At 42.6% G+C, this 13,867-nt stretch overlaps 1 protein-coding gene across 6 annotated transcripts in view; it reads right to left on the bottom strand.

The window, feature by feature from the left end:
* The window catches only part of GGACT (gamma-glutamylamine cyclotransferase), a 49,950-nt gene that overhangs the window by 33,030 nt on the left and 3,053 nt on the right, over positions 1–13,867 (bottom strand). For all 6 annotated transcript variants that reach the window (XM_079779446.1, XM_079779449.1, XM_079779455.1 and 3 more), the window contains exon 2: positions 12,478–12,640. The gene's annotated coding sequence lies outside the window, so the exon portion shown is untranslated. The remainder of the gene's footprint in view (positions 1–12,477; positions 12,641–13,867) is intronic.

Genomic DNA, 13,867 nt, shown 5'->3' with positions numbered 1-13,867 from the left:
GAACAAAAGTGTACTCCACCAAGGAATGCCCATTAGGCCATCAGTGGCTTTCTCAGCAGAAACCTTATGGGTCAGAGTTGACTGGAATAATAGTCAAAGTGCTAAAAGAGAGAAAAATAAAAACCTCCCAATGAAGACTGCCTCATCCCCCAAAATTATTCTTCAGAAAAGAAGGAAAGATAAAGACTTTCCCAAACAAAAGCTGAGAGAATTCATCACCACTAGACCGGCCTTATAAGAAATTATGGAAGTTCTGTGAGCTGCAATGTCCAGGAGGAAGCCAGAGCATGTGCTCGGAGAACTCTGCGGTGGACAATGGTGTACAGATGGAGCTGTAAACAAGATATCCTAATCTTAAGGAGCTGAACTGTGACCCCTCAAAAATCCACATGTTAAAGCCCTAACCGCCAGCACCTAAGAATGTGACTATATTTGGAGATAGAGTCTTTAAAAGGGTCATTAAGTTAAAACGAAGTCTTCAGCCCTAGCCAGTTTCACTCAGTGGTTAGAGCTTCAGCCTGCGGACTGAAGGGTCTCAGGGTTAATTCCAGTCAAGGGCACATACCTCAGTTGCAGACTCAATCCCTCTCTGGCCCCAGGTGCCCTAGTCGGGGCACATGCAGGAGGCAACCAATCGATGTCTCTCTCTCACATTAATTTTCTCTCTCTCTCTCTGTTTCTCCCCCACCCTTCCACTCTCTCTAAAAATCCATGGAAAAAAATCCTCTCACATGATCTCCTTTGTGGAATATAATCAACAACATAAACTGATGAACAAAAATAGATCCAGAGGCATAGAAGCATCAAACAGACCGTCAAACCTCAGAGGGAAAGCAGGGGAGGGTGGCGGTAGGGGATAAGAGATCAACCAAAGGACTTGTATGCATGCATATGAGCATAACCATAGGACAAAGACACTAGGGGGTGAGGGCATGTGCTGGAGGGTGAGGTTGGCCGGGGAGAGGTCAATGGGGGAAAAAGGAGACATATGTAATACTTTAAACAATAAATTTAAAAAAAAAATCCTTGGTGAAGAGTAACAAAAATAAGTAAAATAAAATCATGTCTTCAGGGTGAGCCAATCTGACGGGTTTCAGAGGAAATCTGGACACACTGAGATACCATGGGTCCATTAGCACCGACAGGCCATGTGAGGACACAGCGAGAAGGTGGCCATCTGCAAGCCAAGGAGAGAGGCCTCAGAAGAAGCTAAACCTGCCCCCACCTTGATCAGGATTTCCTGCCTCCAGAACTGTGAGAAGATACACTTCTGTTGTTGTTGTTGTTGAAGCCCCCAGTCTGTGGTACTGGTTATGGCAGCCCTAGGAAACTACACCTAATGTGATCATATGATCTATGATGCAACATGATGAGCCTGGAAAGCATCCCAGTGAAAGAAGCCAGACACAAAAGGTCACATGTTTTATTCCATTGATTTCAAATACCTAGAACAGGTACGTCCATAGAAATGGAAAGCGGACTGGTGGCTGCCAGGGGCTGCGGGGAGTGAGGATGGGGGAGTGACTGCTTAATGTGTTTGGGGTTTTCTTTTGGGATGATAAAATGTTCTGGGACTAGATGGAGGTGGTGGTTGTACAACATTATGTGTTATGGGAATGTCACCTCAATAAAAAACTCTAAAATAAAAAAAAATCTTTTAAAAAAGATACAGATAAAATATACTACTTGAATATGCTGTGTTGGGTGACCAAGTGAAGGTGCTTGTACAGTGTCATGAAGAGATGAATTCTGCTTGTGTGTGATTTGGGCCCAGAACTGACCCTGAAGGGGAGGTAAAGGTCACCCCGGCGAGAAGAGGGAAGGGGGTGGGAGAAATGGCATTCCAGGCAGGAACTGGGTTGGGAGCTGGGGCACAGGTGGGAAGGGCAGGGAACTGGGTGGATGGGGGAGCCCCGGGAGCCAGAACATGGCCTGCAGGGGTGAGGAGGGATAGCGGGGAGGCTGGGCCAGCAGGATGAGTCTGCTGTCGGCTCAGGCCAGGGAGTGGACTGGATCTTGCAGCTCGGACTTCCAAACCCAGCTGAGCTCCTAAAACACAGGAGGAATGTGAACATTTTTATTTCCGAGCCTCCCCTTCCTGTGTGTGTGTGGGGGGGCTTTAGTAAGTCGGAAGTCAGGGGGCAGAAACCTCGACTTGAACTAAAACACAACCTTTTAAAAAGCTCTCAAGGTGATGCTGGTGACCTACCTCTTGGGAAACCACCGACTTCCCAGTGAGCGTTTCCCATTCAGGGAAGGCTTTCAGTTTTCCTTTTCCAGCTTTACTGCGGTGTAATTCACAAAAACTGCATCTATTTAAGGTGTACAATGTGATGATTTGATGTGTATATGCATTGTGAAATTACCTCAATCAAGTTAACACATCCATCACCTCACCTCGTTACCTTCTGTGTATATGTGCTTAAGAGGTACTCTCAGAAAATTTTAAGAATTTGTGCACAGGTGGGGTCTTGCCGGCCCTCCCCGATCAGGGCAGGTGTGGGGGAGGGGACATGGGAGGTTGACTGGCCGGCCCCGCCCCCTACTGGGGTGTGGGGGACTGATCGGGGGTGGGGCCAGTTGGGGAGAGGGGCCCCAGGTGGTTGGCACGCCAGGCCTGTCCCCTGGTCGAACTCCGGTCAAACTCCTGGTGGAGGGGACAATTTGCATATTACCCTTTTATTAGGTAGGATAGTCACCATCTGTCTGTACTTTAGATCCCCAGAATTTACTCATCTTGTAACTGAAATTGTATGCCCTTTCACCAACATTTACCATTGCCCCGCCCTTAGCCATCACTATTCTACTTCTGTTTCTGTGACTTCCACTTTTTGGAGCCCACACATTAAGTGACATTATACCGTACAGTAAGTCCTCACTTAGTATCACTGACAGGCTCTTGGAAACTACAACTGTAAGCGAAATGATGTGTAATGAAACCAATTTTACCACAGGCCAGCGATTTTCAACCTTTTTCAACTCATGGCACAAAAACTAATTACTAAAATTCTGCAGCACACCAAAAAATATATATTTTTTGCCAACCTGACAAAAAATAGGTATAATTTTGATTCACTCACACCATACAGCTATTGTGTTGGCTGTTATCATTCTTTAAATTTGACAATCTAAGGAAAAAGAGGTCAGTACATGTGACTAAATAGCCAGGCACTGCATATGCTAAAAATTCTTGCAAAACACCACAAAAACATGACCAAACTTCTAAGTAAAGACCCAAAACACTTCTAACATTGAACATTGACATTAGTTTGAGTTATTCATCATTTAAGATTAATAAAAACAAGTAATAAAGTTCTTTTCCAGCCCAGTTCAGGGTCACGGTGGGTGGAACCTATCCCGCAGCTCAGGGCACAAGGCAGGCACCCCCCCTGGACAGGATGCCCTTCTACTGCAGGGCACTCACCCACCCCCACTCCCTCAGACTGGGTCAATTGTGGGCAGGCCAGTTCACGTCATGTGCATACCTTTGGCATGCGGGAGGAACCGGAGTACCCGGAGAAACCCACACAGACTTGGGGGAACATGAAACTCCACACAGACAGAGGCCCTGGTTGGGAATCACTTTTTTTTCTCATCATGATTATAATGAACTGACATTATCCAAGGTCCTGCTCTCTTTGTCTTTCTGTGTCTTGCTTATTTCACTTAGAATAACTTCCTCCAGGTTCATCCATGCTATTGCAAATGGCATGATTTCCTTCTTTTTATGGCTGGATAATATTTATGTATATTCCCATGGTCATCACTTGTGAATTTTATATATGGATAAAAGCATAATATATAAGTAGATATATATATATATATATATATATATATATATATATATATATATATAATGGGATATTATATATATATATCTCCTCCTATATAATAAAAGGCTAATATGCAAATCGACCTAATGGTGGAACGGCCAGCCGCTGTGATGCTCACTGACCACCAGGGGGCAGACGCTCAATGCAGGAGCTTTCCCCTGGTGGTCAGTGCACTCCCACAGGAGTCCTGAACCAGCCAGAAGTCCTGAACCAGGCTCACGGCTGGCGAGTGCAGTGGCGGTGGCAGGAGCCTCTCCCACCTCCACAGCAGCACTAAGGCCTGTGGGGAGCAGGCCTAAGCCATCAGCTGGAAATCCCCTAAGGGCTCAAAGACTGCAAGAGGGCGTAGGCCGGGCTGAGGGACCCCCTCCTCCAAGTGCACAAATTTCGTGCACCGGGCCTCTAGTGTGTGTACACACATATATATACATACACACACACACACACACACACACATTTTCTTTATCTTTCATCTCTTGACAGACACTGAAGTTATTTCCATGTCTTGCCTATTGTCAATAAGGTCTTTCATTTCCACAATGATGCTACTGAAAATTATTAACTTTTGGATTACAGAGGATTCATTATGCTCTGTGTACTGTAAAAACAGGGAAGGTACACTAATTCATGTTCACATGATTTTCTAGAAAGTATTTTTGTTTAATCTTCATTTATACATTAAGTTCAATTAACCAGAAAAGCAAATTTTCCAAATATTAAAGATTTAACATGTGTACAAACCTGTATCTTGTTTTTTTTTAAAAAAAAAATACTTCCAGCCGAAACCGGTTTGGCTCAGTGGATAGAGCGTCGGCCTGAGGACTCAAGGGTCCCAGGTTCGATTCCAGTCAAGGGCATGTACCTTGGTTGCGGGCACATCCCCAGTAGGGGTGTGCAAGAGGCAGCTGATTGATGTTTCTCTCTCATCGATGTTTCTAACTCTCTATCCCTCTCTCTTCCTCTCTGTAAAAAATCAATAAAATATATTTAAAAAAAAATACTTCCAGTATCCAAGCTATACAAAAAGGAAAACAAAACACCTAAAAACAAAGATAATAATAAAAAAATCTTAGAATAACTAATGGTGGCCCTTTCCAAGTTTTGTACATACTAGCGCTTTAAATTTTGCCATTAGTGTATGCAACTATGAGACTGTTCCCTAAACAATATCACTGAATACAATTTTCCTAAGAGCATTATATGGTTACTTTCTTATGATTCAAGGTCTAGCTTAAGCATAAGTATTGAGCAACAAGAATAACCATTAGAAACATGTGGAATAAATTACATTTTTTACTTTCAACACCTTGTGTCGCCAGCATAACACAGCACAGGGCTGTAGATGCTCCGTGCTGTGCCCCGATGGAGTGGAAGCCGGGTCTTCATGGGGAGGTGAGCCCAGAGGCCCGGCCACACCTTCCAGCATGACTTACCTACACCCCCAGGCGGGTGCAGTCTCAGGAATCACATAGGTTTAAAAGATGCTTTTTATGTCTGTTTTTAATCTTGAACATAATGATGCAAGGAAAAGACACGAGTGAAGTAAATCTGGAATACTTTTTGGTTACATATAATATTTCACAAGCCATGGCTTGTTCACTTCCACCAACAGTATCCCCAATCTTTTGACCCTCTGCCCATTGCTCCCCAAATTCACAGTTACTCTTGTTTAGATTGGCTTGTTAACGACACGCCTGAAATTAAAAATCCAAAATCTCTGTGAAAACATCATTCTTTAAAGTAACTGTGTTCATGTTGGACTTCCAAAAAAGGGGAGGTTTCAGGAAGGAAACAGAGTCTCCTCTAGACGTCATGACCAAAGATCACAGCGCTGACCTGCAAGAGGATGAGTTACAACTGTGAGGCCTGGTCTGCTTCAGCACGCCTGACAATGTGAACAACTTCCATTTGCACATGTAACTACTGATAGGCTAGCTGGGGAAGTACTTGTTAGATAAAACTGAAAAAAAAAAATCACAGCCCCAATACTTCACAACTTGAGAAGCTGTTTTAAAACAAGATAACTGCCTAATAGCTCTCAGTTGTTTTCAGGCAGCAAACCCTGCAAAACCCTCTGGCAGTATAATTTCTTGATATTATTTCAATATCCTTCAGATTGCAGGTGTGTAGTGTTATGCCTGGAGGCAGGAAAAAGCATGGTGTAGACTGAAGAACCTATATGTCTGAAGTAGACATATAGTTCATGATTCTCAGTAAAACCTGGCCACCTTTTAGCTGGGTGACTGTGTTCCGCGGTATTTCATCCCTCTGAGACTCAGTTACATGACCTGAGGATAATAATGCCACGTCAGTGATTGCTATATTATAAGGTATATAAAAATCCTGGCACACAGTGGCTTTAACAAATGTTAATCCCCCTTTGAAAGAAGGGGAAATCATGGAATTATTGTAAGAAAAAAAAACAACAGAATGTATTACAGAGAGGTAAGTGCCTGGCATATAGCTTGTGTCCAGTAAATGTTAGTTCCTTTTTAACTTAGTGATCCCTAGAAAAAGCCATATCCTATTTAGAATAATTAAATGGTATTCTTTGTAATGAAGTTTAATCTCTTGTGCATAGAAAAAGTTGTATAACCCTCTCTGCATTACTAAACACTGCACACTAAAGATGATGTAGCTCACCCACAGTTGATTGCAGCATTATTCACAGTAACCAAAAGGTGGAAGCAACCCGAGTGTTGGATAAACAAAATGTGGTATCTATTCCTATCTAATAAAGAGGGAATATGCTAATTGACCATCGCACCCTCACAAAGATGGCAGCACCCACAGCCAATAAGGAGGGAATATGCTATTTGACTGTCACGCCCTCAAAGATGGTGGTGCCCACAGCCACAAGATGGTGGCACCCAGTCCCCTCAGCCCCCCAGCCCCCCAGGGCCGGCCCGAGGCACAGGCAAGACTCGGATGGCAGCTGCCCAGCCAGCTAGGGCTGGTCTGAGGCGCAGGCAAGCCTCGGATGGCGGCTGCCCGAGGCTTGTGCTGCCAGCAGTGGCAGCAGCAGAGGTGTGATGGGGGTGTCACCTTCCCCTGATCGCCGGGTCACCTCCTGGACTGTGAGAGGGGTCAGGCCGGGCTGAGGGACCCTCCCCCCCCACACTCCAGTGCATGAATTTTCATGCACCAGGCCTCTAGTATACAATATTCAGTCAGACAGGAAGGAAATTCTGACACATGCTACAATGTGGATGAGCCTTGGGGACATTAATTATGCTGAGTGAAATAAGCCAGTCACCAAAAAAAAAAAAAATACTGTATGATCCCACTTGTATGAGGTACCTAGAGCAGTCACATTCATAGAGACAGAAGTAGATGGTGGGCGCCAGGACCTGGGGGAGAAATGGGGAGTGGCTGTGTAGCAATGGGTAAAGAGTTTCAGATTTGCAAGATGAAATCGTTTCAGAGTTCTGTTGTGCAACAATGTGAATATACTTAACACCACTGAACTATACACTTAAATAGTTAAGATGGTAAATTTTATGTCATGATTTATCACAGTTAAACATGAGAAAATTATCTGTTAAATGATGTAATTGGTAAGCTGTCGTAATAATGCAGGGTCCTCATGCTGATCAATTGTGGACTGTTACAGATAGAGCCGAATCCATGTCAAGCTTCAGGACTTACGCCTGCTACTTGAATAATTATCTGGGACTTATAGCAGGATTCACCTGCTAAAAGAAAACGTGGAACTTGACATCTTTCACTATATAATATTTGCTATTATCATTGGAAAATTATAAGTTGTTAAAGCTGGAAGGAACTTTACAAATTACACTTTAGAGTCAAAGAAAGTGAAATATAGACCTTAACCAAACAATTTAAGATAATACAGTTAGTAATTATGAGAAGAACTGGAAAGAGAAACCATCTCCGGCTCCCTCTATGATCCTCTTAATGAATGGACCGCCTTAGCTCTCTAGAATTCCTTAACCTCTGAACTGCACTGTTTAATATGCTGCCACCAGGGGGCAGCAGGTGTATTAGTCTGGTATTCTAAAACCATGGATTTAAGGCCCCAATACATTTCTATTATTCCTTCCTCCAACCCAGCCCCCCAAAATATACATGCATATTTATAAAACTCTATTAATATTAACAAGCATAAAGTTTAAAGGACATCCATAACTTTGTTGTTGTTGTTAATCCTCACCTGAAGATTTTTTTCCCATTGATTTTTAGAGAGTGGAAGGGAGGGAAGAAGGGGGAGGAGAGGGGAGGGAGAGAGAGCGAGCAACACTGATGTGAAAGACACACATTGATTGGTTGCCTCCTGCATGCACCCCAACCAGAGTGGGGATACGTGAGTGCCTTTGACCAGGAATTGAACCCGTGACCCTTCAGTGCATGGGCCGATGCTCTAACCACTGAGCACACTGGCCAGGGCATAGTACACCCATAACTTTTTAAACAAAACAATGCTTGGGTCCGATGGAAGTAACATCCTTTCTAAGCCTTCACTGTTTTTTATTTATTCCAGTCCTAACTGATGTAAAGGTAAATTAATATGTTAGTTTTAAATAAAAAATGACTTAACCACAGAAACCTATCCTATTTCTTTACATTTGGAAACAGATTTTCCTAGTACTTGGCCTGTGAGGCTTCAGACCACAACCTCAAGCCCATTGGAGAATTTGTCCTCAATCTTCCTTTCTTGGTCAAGCTCAGGCTTTCTTTCTAAGGTCTCTATGTTACAAAGGAAGGTCTCGCAACAGGTTTAACCCTTCAGCAACTGTTCACAAGCAAAAAAAACAGAGAGATCCTAGTGACAAAGTGAACCCTATATGCACACCATCCTCCCAATGACATGACAGTAATTTCTACTCTGCTTTTAAACGTAATACCACCAACCAGAAGCTCACAGCATGGCCACTAGTGGGTGAGACTTGAGTTTAAAGACAGTCCCTCCCGCAGTAATGACCTTGTGCACCGAGACTTTCAGAGTTCCATCTAACGCTAGGCATGAGGGACGACAACATTAGCAGTGACATTTTGGTAATTAAGCCCGTAGTCAACTTCACACTTTCAAGCAATAGTGACCAGGGACCATGGTCCCTAAATTATTCAAATACAAGCTTTTACTACTGCCTCAGACACATGGGAGCAGTCCAGTTTAGCATTACAACAGTGCTCACTGGAGTTAAAAGGCATTCAAAGAAATTATTCTCTGCTTAGATCATTTATTCTCCTGTAACTAAATGAGTCACCAGTTAAGCTAACCTAGCATGAAGCAATTAACTATTGGTTACTAATGGCAAAATAGGAATGGGACATGCATAAGATGCTTATAATGAATGAATTACTGCAAAATGCATCATGTATTCAGATACTATTCTGGAATCCTTTGCCATATACTATGTATCAATGATGAGATTTAAGAAAGAGTCCTATCTACATATTCTGCTTTTAACTTTTTCCCCAATATAGAATACTTACTATTTTTAAATGTAGACTATCTTCCAAAACAAAAATATTTATTTTTATAACAGGTATATAAAATAAGCTTAATTCAGTAATTTACTAAAGAATTATTAGAATTGATTTTTTATAATATTTAAAAAACTTAAATAAAATAATGAAAAAATAAAACCAACATACCTATTAGGATAGCTCAAATTAAAAAAAAACAAAAAAAAACACAACAATATCAAGTGCTGACAAGGATACGGAGCAACTAGAACTCCCATACATTCTGGATGGGGATACAAATGACAGGGCACAGCCACACTGGAAAACAGTTTGGTAGTTTTTTATAAAGTTAAACAGACATTTACCAGATGACCAAGCCATCCCACTCCCGAGATCTGCCCCAGAAGATGAAAACTTTTGACCAAATAAAAACCCATATAAAAATGTTTATAGCAGCTCTATTCATAATCCCCCCAAACGGTAAAGAATCCAATGTCTTCCAACAATGACTGGATACACAAATTGTGGTACGTCTGTAAGATGGAATATCATTTGGGAATAAGAAAGGATACACACGTCTGAGTGAAAAAAGCCAGTCTCAAAGGTTTCATACTCTATAATTTCATTTACGTGACTTTCTGGAAACGGCAAATCTTATACTAATCCGATCCCCTCATGGTTTTCATTATGTTTTTTATAATCTGCATCTAACTTTATAGAAAACCAAATCAAGAGAGAAAGAGTAATTCAAAGCAGGCAATTGTGATTCTACTAAGAAATAAGGGGCTTAAAGAATGCTTTTCAGACCTCATTCAATGCTCATAAATTAGTAAAACCATCATGAGCTGTAGGAATATTAATACTTTTCATTAACTTTGCTGCATGCTCCTAAGTAGAGATGACAACAGGAAGAGCTAAACACTCAAAGAGTTAAAAAGCAGATGTAGTAATCTGAACAAATGGACAAGGGTGCAGCATGATGTGCGAAGTACCTCTCCAATTTACTCCGGCATCACTCAAAATGCCAGAGTCCCGTAAACCCCCCCTGACGGACGTGAGCTCTTTCTGACTGACTGCCCATTCTGTGGAAGGCACTACTGGGGAATCAAACTGAGGAAGGCCTGGTTCTCATGTAATAGCATTAATAGATGAGAAAATGCTAAACATTTCAGTCTGAATTGCGTTTAAAATAGTCCAACACTGTGTAAGTGTTTACTAAGCATGCAGGTAAAGCAACTGCAGCAGCAAAGCCCCATCGGGTGCGGAGACAGGTGTGACCCGTGGGGAGGACGAGGGCACAGGAGGGAATCCATGAAGGTTTCTGACAGCCCATCAGCCGAGCTCTGAAGAACGGGTGACATTCCACCTGGGGAGCCAATGACTCCTGTCCCTCCGAAGTGTTATTAATGTTGAGGAAGGCGGGGCCCAAAGCGTCTAGAGCAGAGCCACCGCCGCAGCGTGGAGGAGCGGAAACAGGCTCTGAGAGCGAAGAGCCCCTGGGAGTAACGCCTCTGACAGCCCCAAATACCTGGAAAGCCGTCCTGATCCTGCAGCAGCTAACGCATCAGGAGGCGGGGTGAATGAATACAGGCCCCTCCCTCCCTAGAGATGTCCGCGTCCTAATCCCCAAAACTTGTGAACACGTTACCGTGCAACGCACAAGGGACTTTTCAGGTGTGATTAAAGCCAATGGCCTTGGGATGCAGAATGATCCTGGATTATCCACATGGGCCCAATCTGACCACGAGTCCTTAAGAGCCGAGAAGCTTTCCTGGCTCCGAGCAGAGAGCGAGCTGTGACCGCCTTGGAGGGCTCAGAGGGATGCGAGATGTCTACCTTTCAAGGTGGAGGGCAATGAACCAAGGAATGCGGGCAGAAAACTCCAGAAAACAGATTGTCCTCCAGGGCCTCAGGGTGGGACTCAGCCCCGCTGACGCCTTCCTTCCAGGCAGTGAGACCAGCAGCACCGGGAATCCAACGCAAAATCAGATGCGCGTCTCCCAGTCCTTAGGCCTGTGCGTGTGCCCTTTCTCTGCTGCCCCGGTGAAGGGCACTTTCATTCCATCAAAATATGCGGCCTTCCAAATCTCCTCTCTCCGGACCCCACTTAACCAACCCATGTGAGGTCATGACCCCTACTACATAGTCCCTCAGCACCAGCACCTCTCCACCTTAGTCCCTGCTATTTGCATTCTTCTCCTTTTCAGAGTTTACATGTATTGAGTATGTACTGAATGCCAAGTACTATGTAAAGAATTTCTCATGGGTTTTCTTAGTCAATTCTCCCAACAACCTTATCAGGTAGACATGACTGTTATGCCCATTTTTTAAAATAAAAAAGTTGAAAATCACCCCGCTAATAAATGGCAGAACCAGGATTAAAACCGGGAGTCTGGCCAAAGAATTGGTCCCCTTAACCATGACAATATCTGTCTCCTAAGTGAGAAATATAAGTTCCAAGATCTTGTGCATTTATTAACACAATACCCTTTAGCATACAGACAATTAATAGTTGCTGAATATGAACCAATGTGGCAAAGACAGTTTTACCCTACTATTCTTTTTTTTTTAAAGAAAACTTTATTATGAGAAGTCAAGTACATATAAAAATAATGATATAATGATTCCCCCAAACACCCATCCCCCAACTTCAATACTTATCAATGTAGGGTCTATCTTAATGCTAATATTTAATCAATTTAATATGATATTATCTGGTAGAAAAAGCCCCCTTTAATGTTATTCTTTTTCAGAATCACATGTTCTTAAGCTCTCATTACATGTTCATTTATCTGTGTTAAAGCAAAAATTTTTTTAAATAACCTTGAAATGGTTATTATCTTTCTAAGCAAAACACAAAGCAAGTAAACTGTAGAGACTTTATTTTTTCCCTATATAAAATTAAAATTTTCTGCAGAGCATAAGTACTGTAAACAAAGTTTTAAAAAATGGGGAAAACAGCTGTAGCATATTATATGACAAAAATTAGCATTCTCAGTATATAAAGAATTCTTACAAACCAATGAGAAAAAGACCATGCCCCGATGGCGGTGGTCTGGAAAAATGGGTGCAGAGACGAACAGTTTCCCCTACTGGTCTTAAGTAACAAAAAGACAAGGACTCTCACCTCACAGTATTTGTCAACATACTTTCTCTGGGGCTCTGGAATTTAAGAGCAACAGACACTAAAGAACAGAGGAAAAACAATTCTCACCTGTGAGCTTGTTTCTTCAAAACCGTGTGACCCTGGAATCCAGCATCATATTAAGTCTGAGAGTCCGAAAAGCTTTTGACTTCAGAATCCTTCCAAACAGGACCCCAGGAGACGTACTCCCACCTTAGGGCATAACCAGAAGCCAGGGATCCCGTTCTCAGTCCTGCTGGGGGTGAGGTGAAGAGGAGGGTGGGTGAGGAACGTTGTTTATGTGACAAGGGGCTTAAAAACAAAACCAAATCACCCAGCCCCCACTGGAAGGCATTTTAGGCCTTGGATGTGGGCCCAAGGAAGGAAGTTACTTCCACTCAATGACAAAATGTGGTTTGGCTGCCCAGAGGCCACAGGATGCCCTGAAGAAGGCAAGTTCCCGCTGACCTAGCAGAGGGGTTCAAAGTTCTCTCAGCCTCCCTGAGAAATGGCAGCTAGAGCCTCTCCTTCAAGTACGGAAAACAAGACGAGAAAGGAAAAAGTGTATTCTCAGTCATCAGGCAAAGACTACTGCGGAAGAAACGAGCCTCCTGGATGAGGGTTTCCAACTCTTTTAAGGTCATAAATGTATATTTTAAAAAATTCAAACTACATCTGCCCAAAATGATGAACCTGAACTTAAGCCTTTCAGTCTAACGTCCAGCTAACAGAAAATATAGGAGCTAGAAGAGCAAGCTAAACCATACTATACAAAAAGGTGAATAAATCCAGAATGTGAGGCATCTATAGACGACCAGGTGACACCAATAAACTACTGGCATTAAAGAAACTCATAGGCACTGCATTAGGCCAGTGATTTTCAACCTTTTTCATTTCATAGCACACACAAACTCATTACTAAAATTCTGCGACACATCAAAAAATATATTTTTACCCATCTGACCAAAAAAAAGGTATAATTTTGATTCATTCACACCAGACAGCTATTGTTGTATTGGCTGTGGTCATTTTTGACAATCTAAGGGAAAAGAGGTTAGTATCCCTGACTAAACAGTCAGGTATTGTGTGTTTTAAAAACTCTTGTGGTACATTGGTTGAAAACCTCTGCTTTAGACAACGGTTGGCAAACTATGGCCCAGCCTACCAGTAGAATTTAAAACAAAAAACTTTAAAAACAAAATTGTATTGGAAAACAGCCAAATTGATTCATGTACATATCATCTATGGCTGCCTTTGCAGGACAAGACGTTGAGTAGTTAGTTGCAACAGAGATCACATGGCCTGCAAAACCTAAGAGAGGTAGCACCTGGCCCTTTTAAGAAAACGTTTGCCAAACCCCTGGTCCTAGATTTAAAAAGACGATACTCAACACAATACCACATTTGGCCCATGTTTGGACTCCAGTTCACACAAACCAACAGTAAGAATAAGTGCAGTTCTGAGGCAATCAAGGAAATTT

The sequence above is a fragment of the Cnephaeus nilssonii genome (assembly GCF_951640355.1).
Source record: "Cnephaeus nilssonii genome assembly, chromosome: 8".
Lineage (NCBI taxonomy): Eukaryota > Metazoa > Chordata > Mammalia > Chiroptera > Vespertilionidae > Cnephaeus > Cnephaeus nilssonii.
The sequence above is the reverse complement of the archived record's forward strand: the minus strand, read 5'-3'. Positions and strand labels throughout refer to the sequence as shown.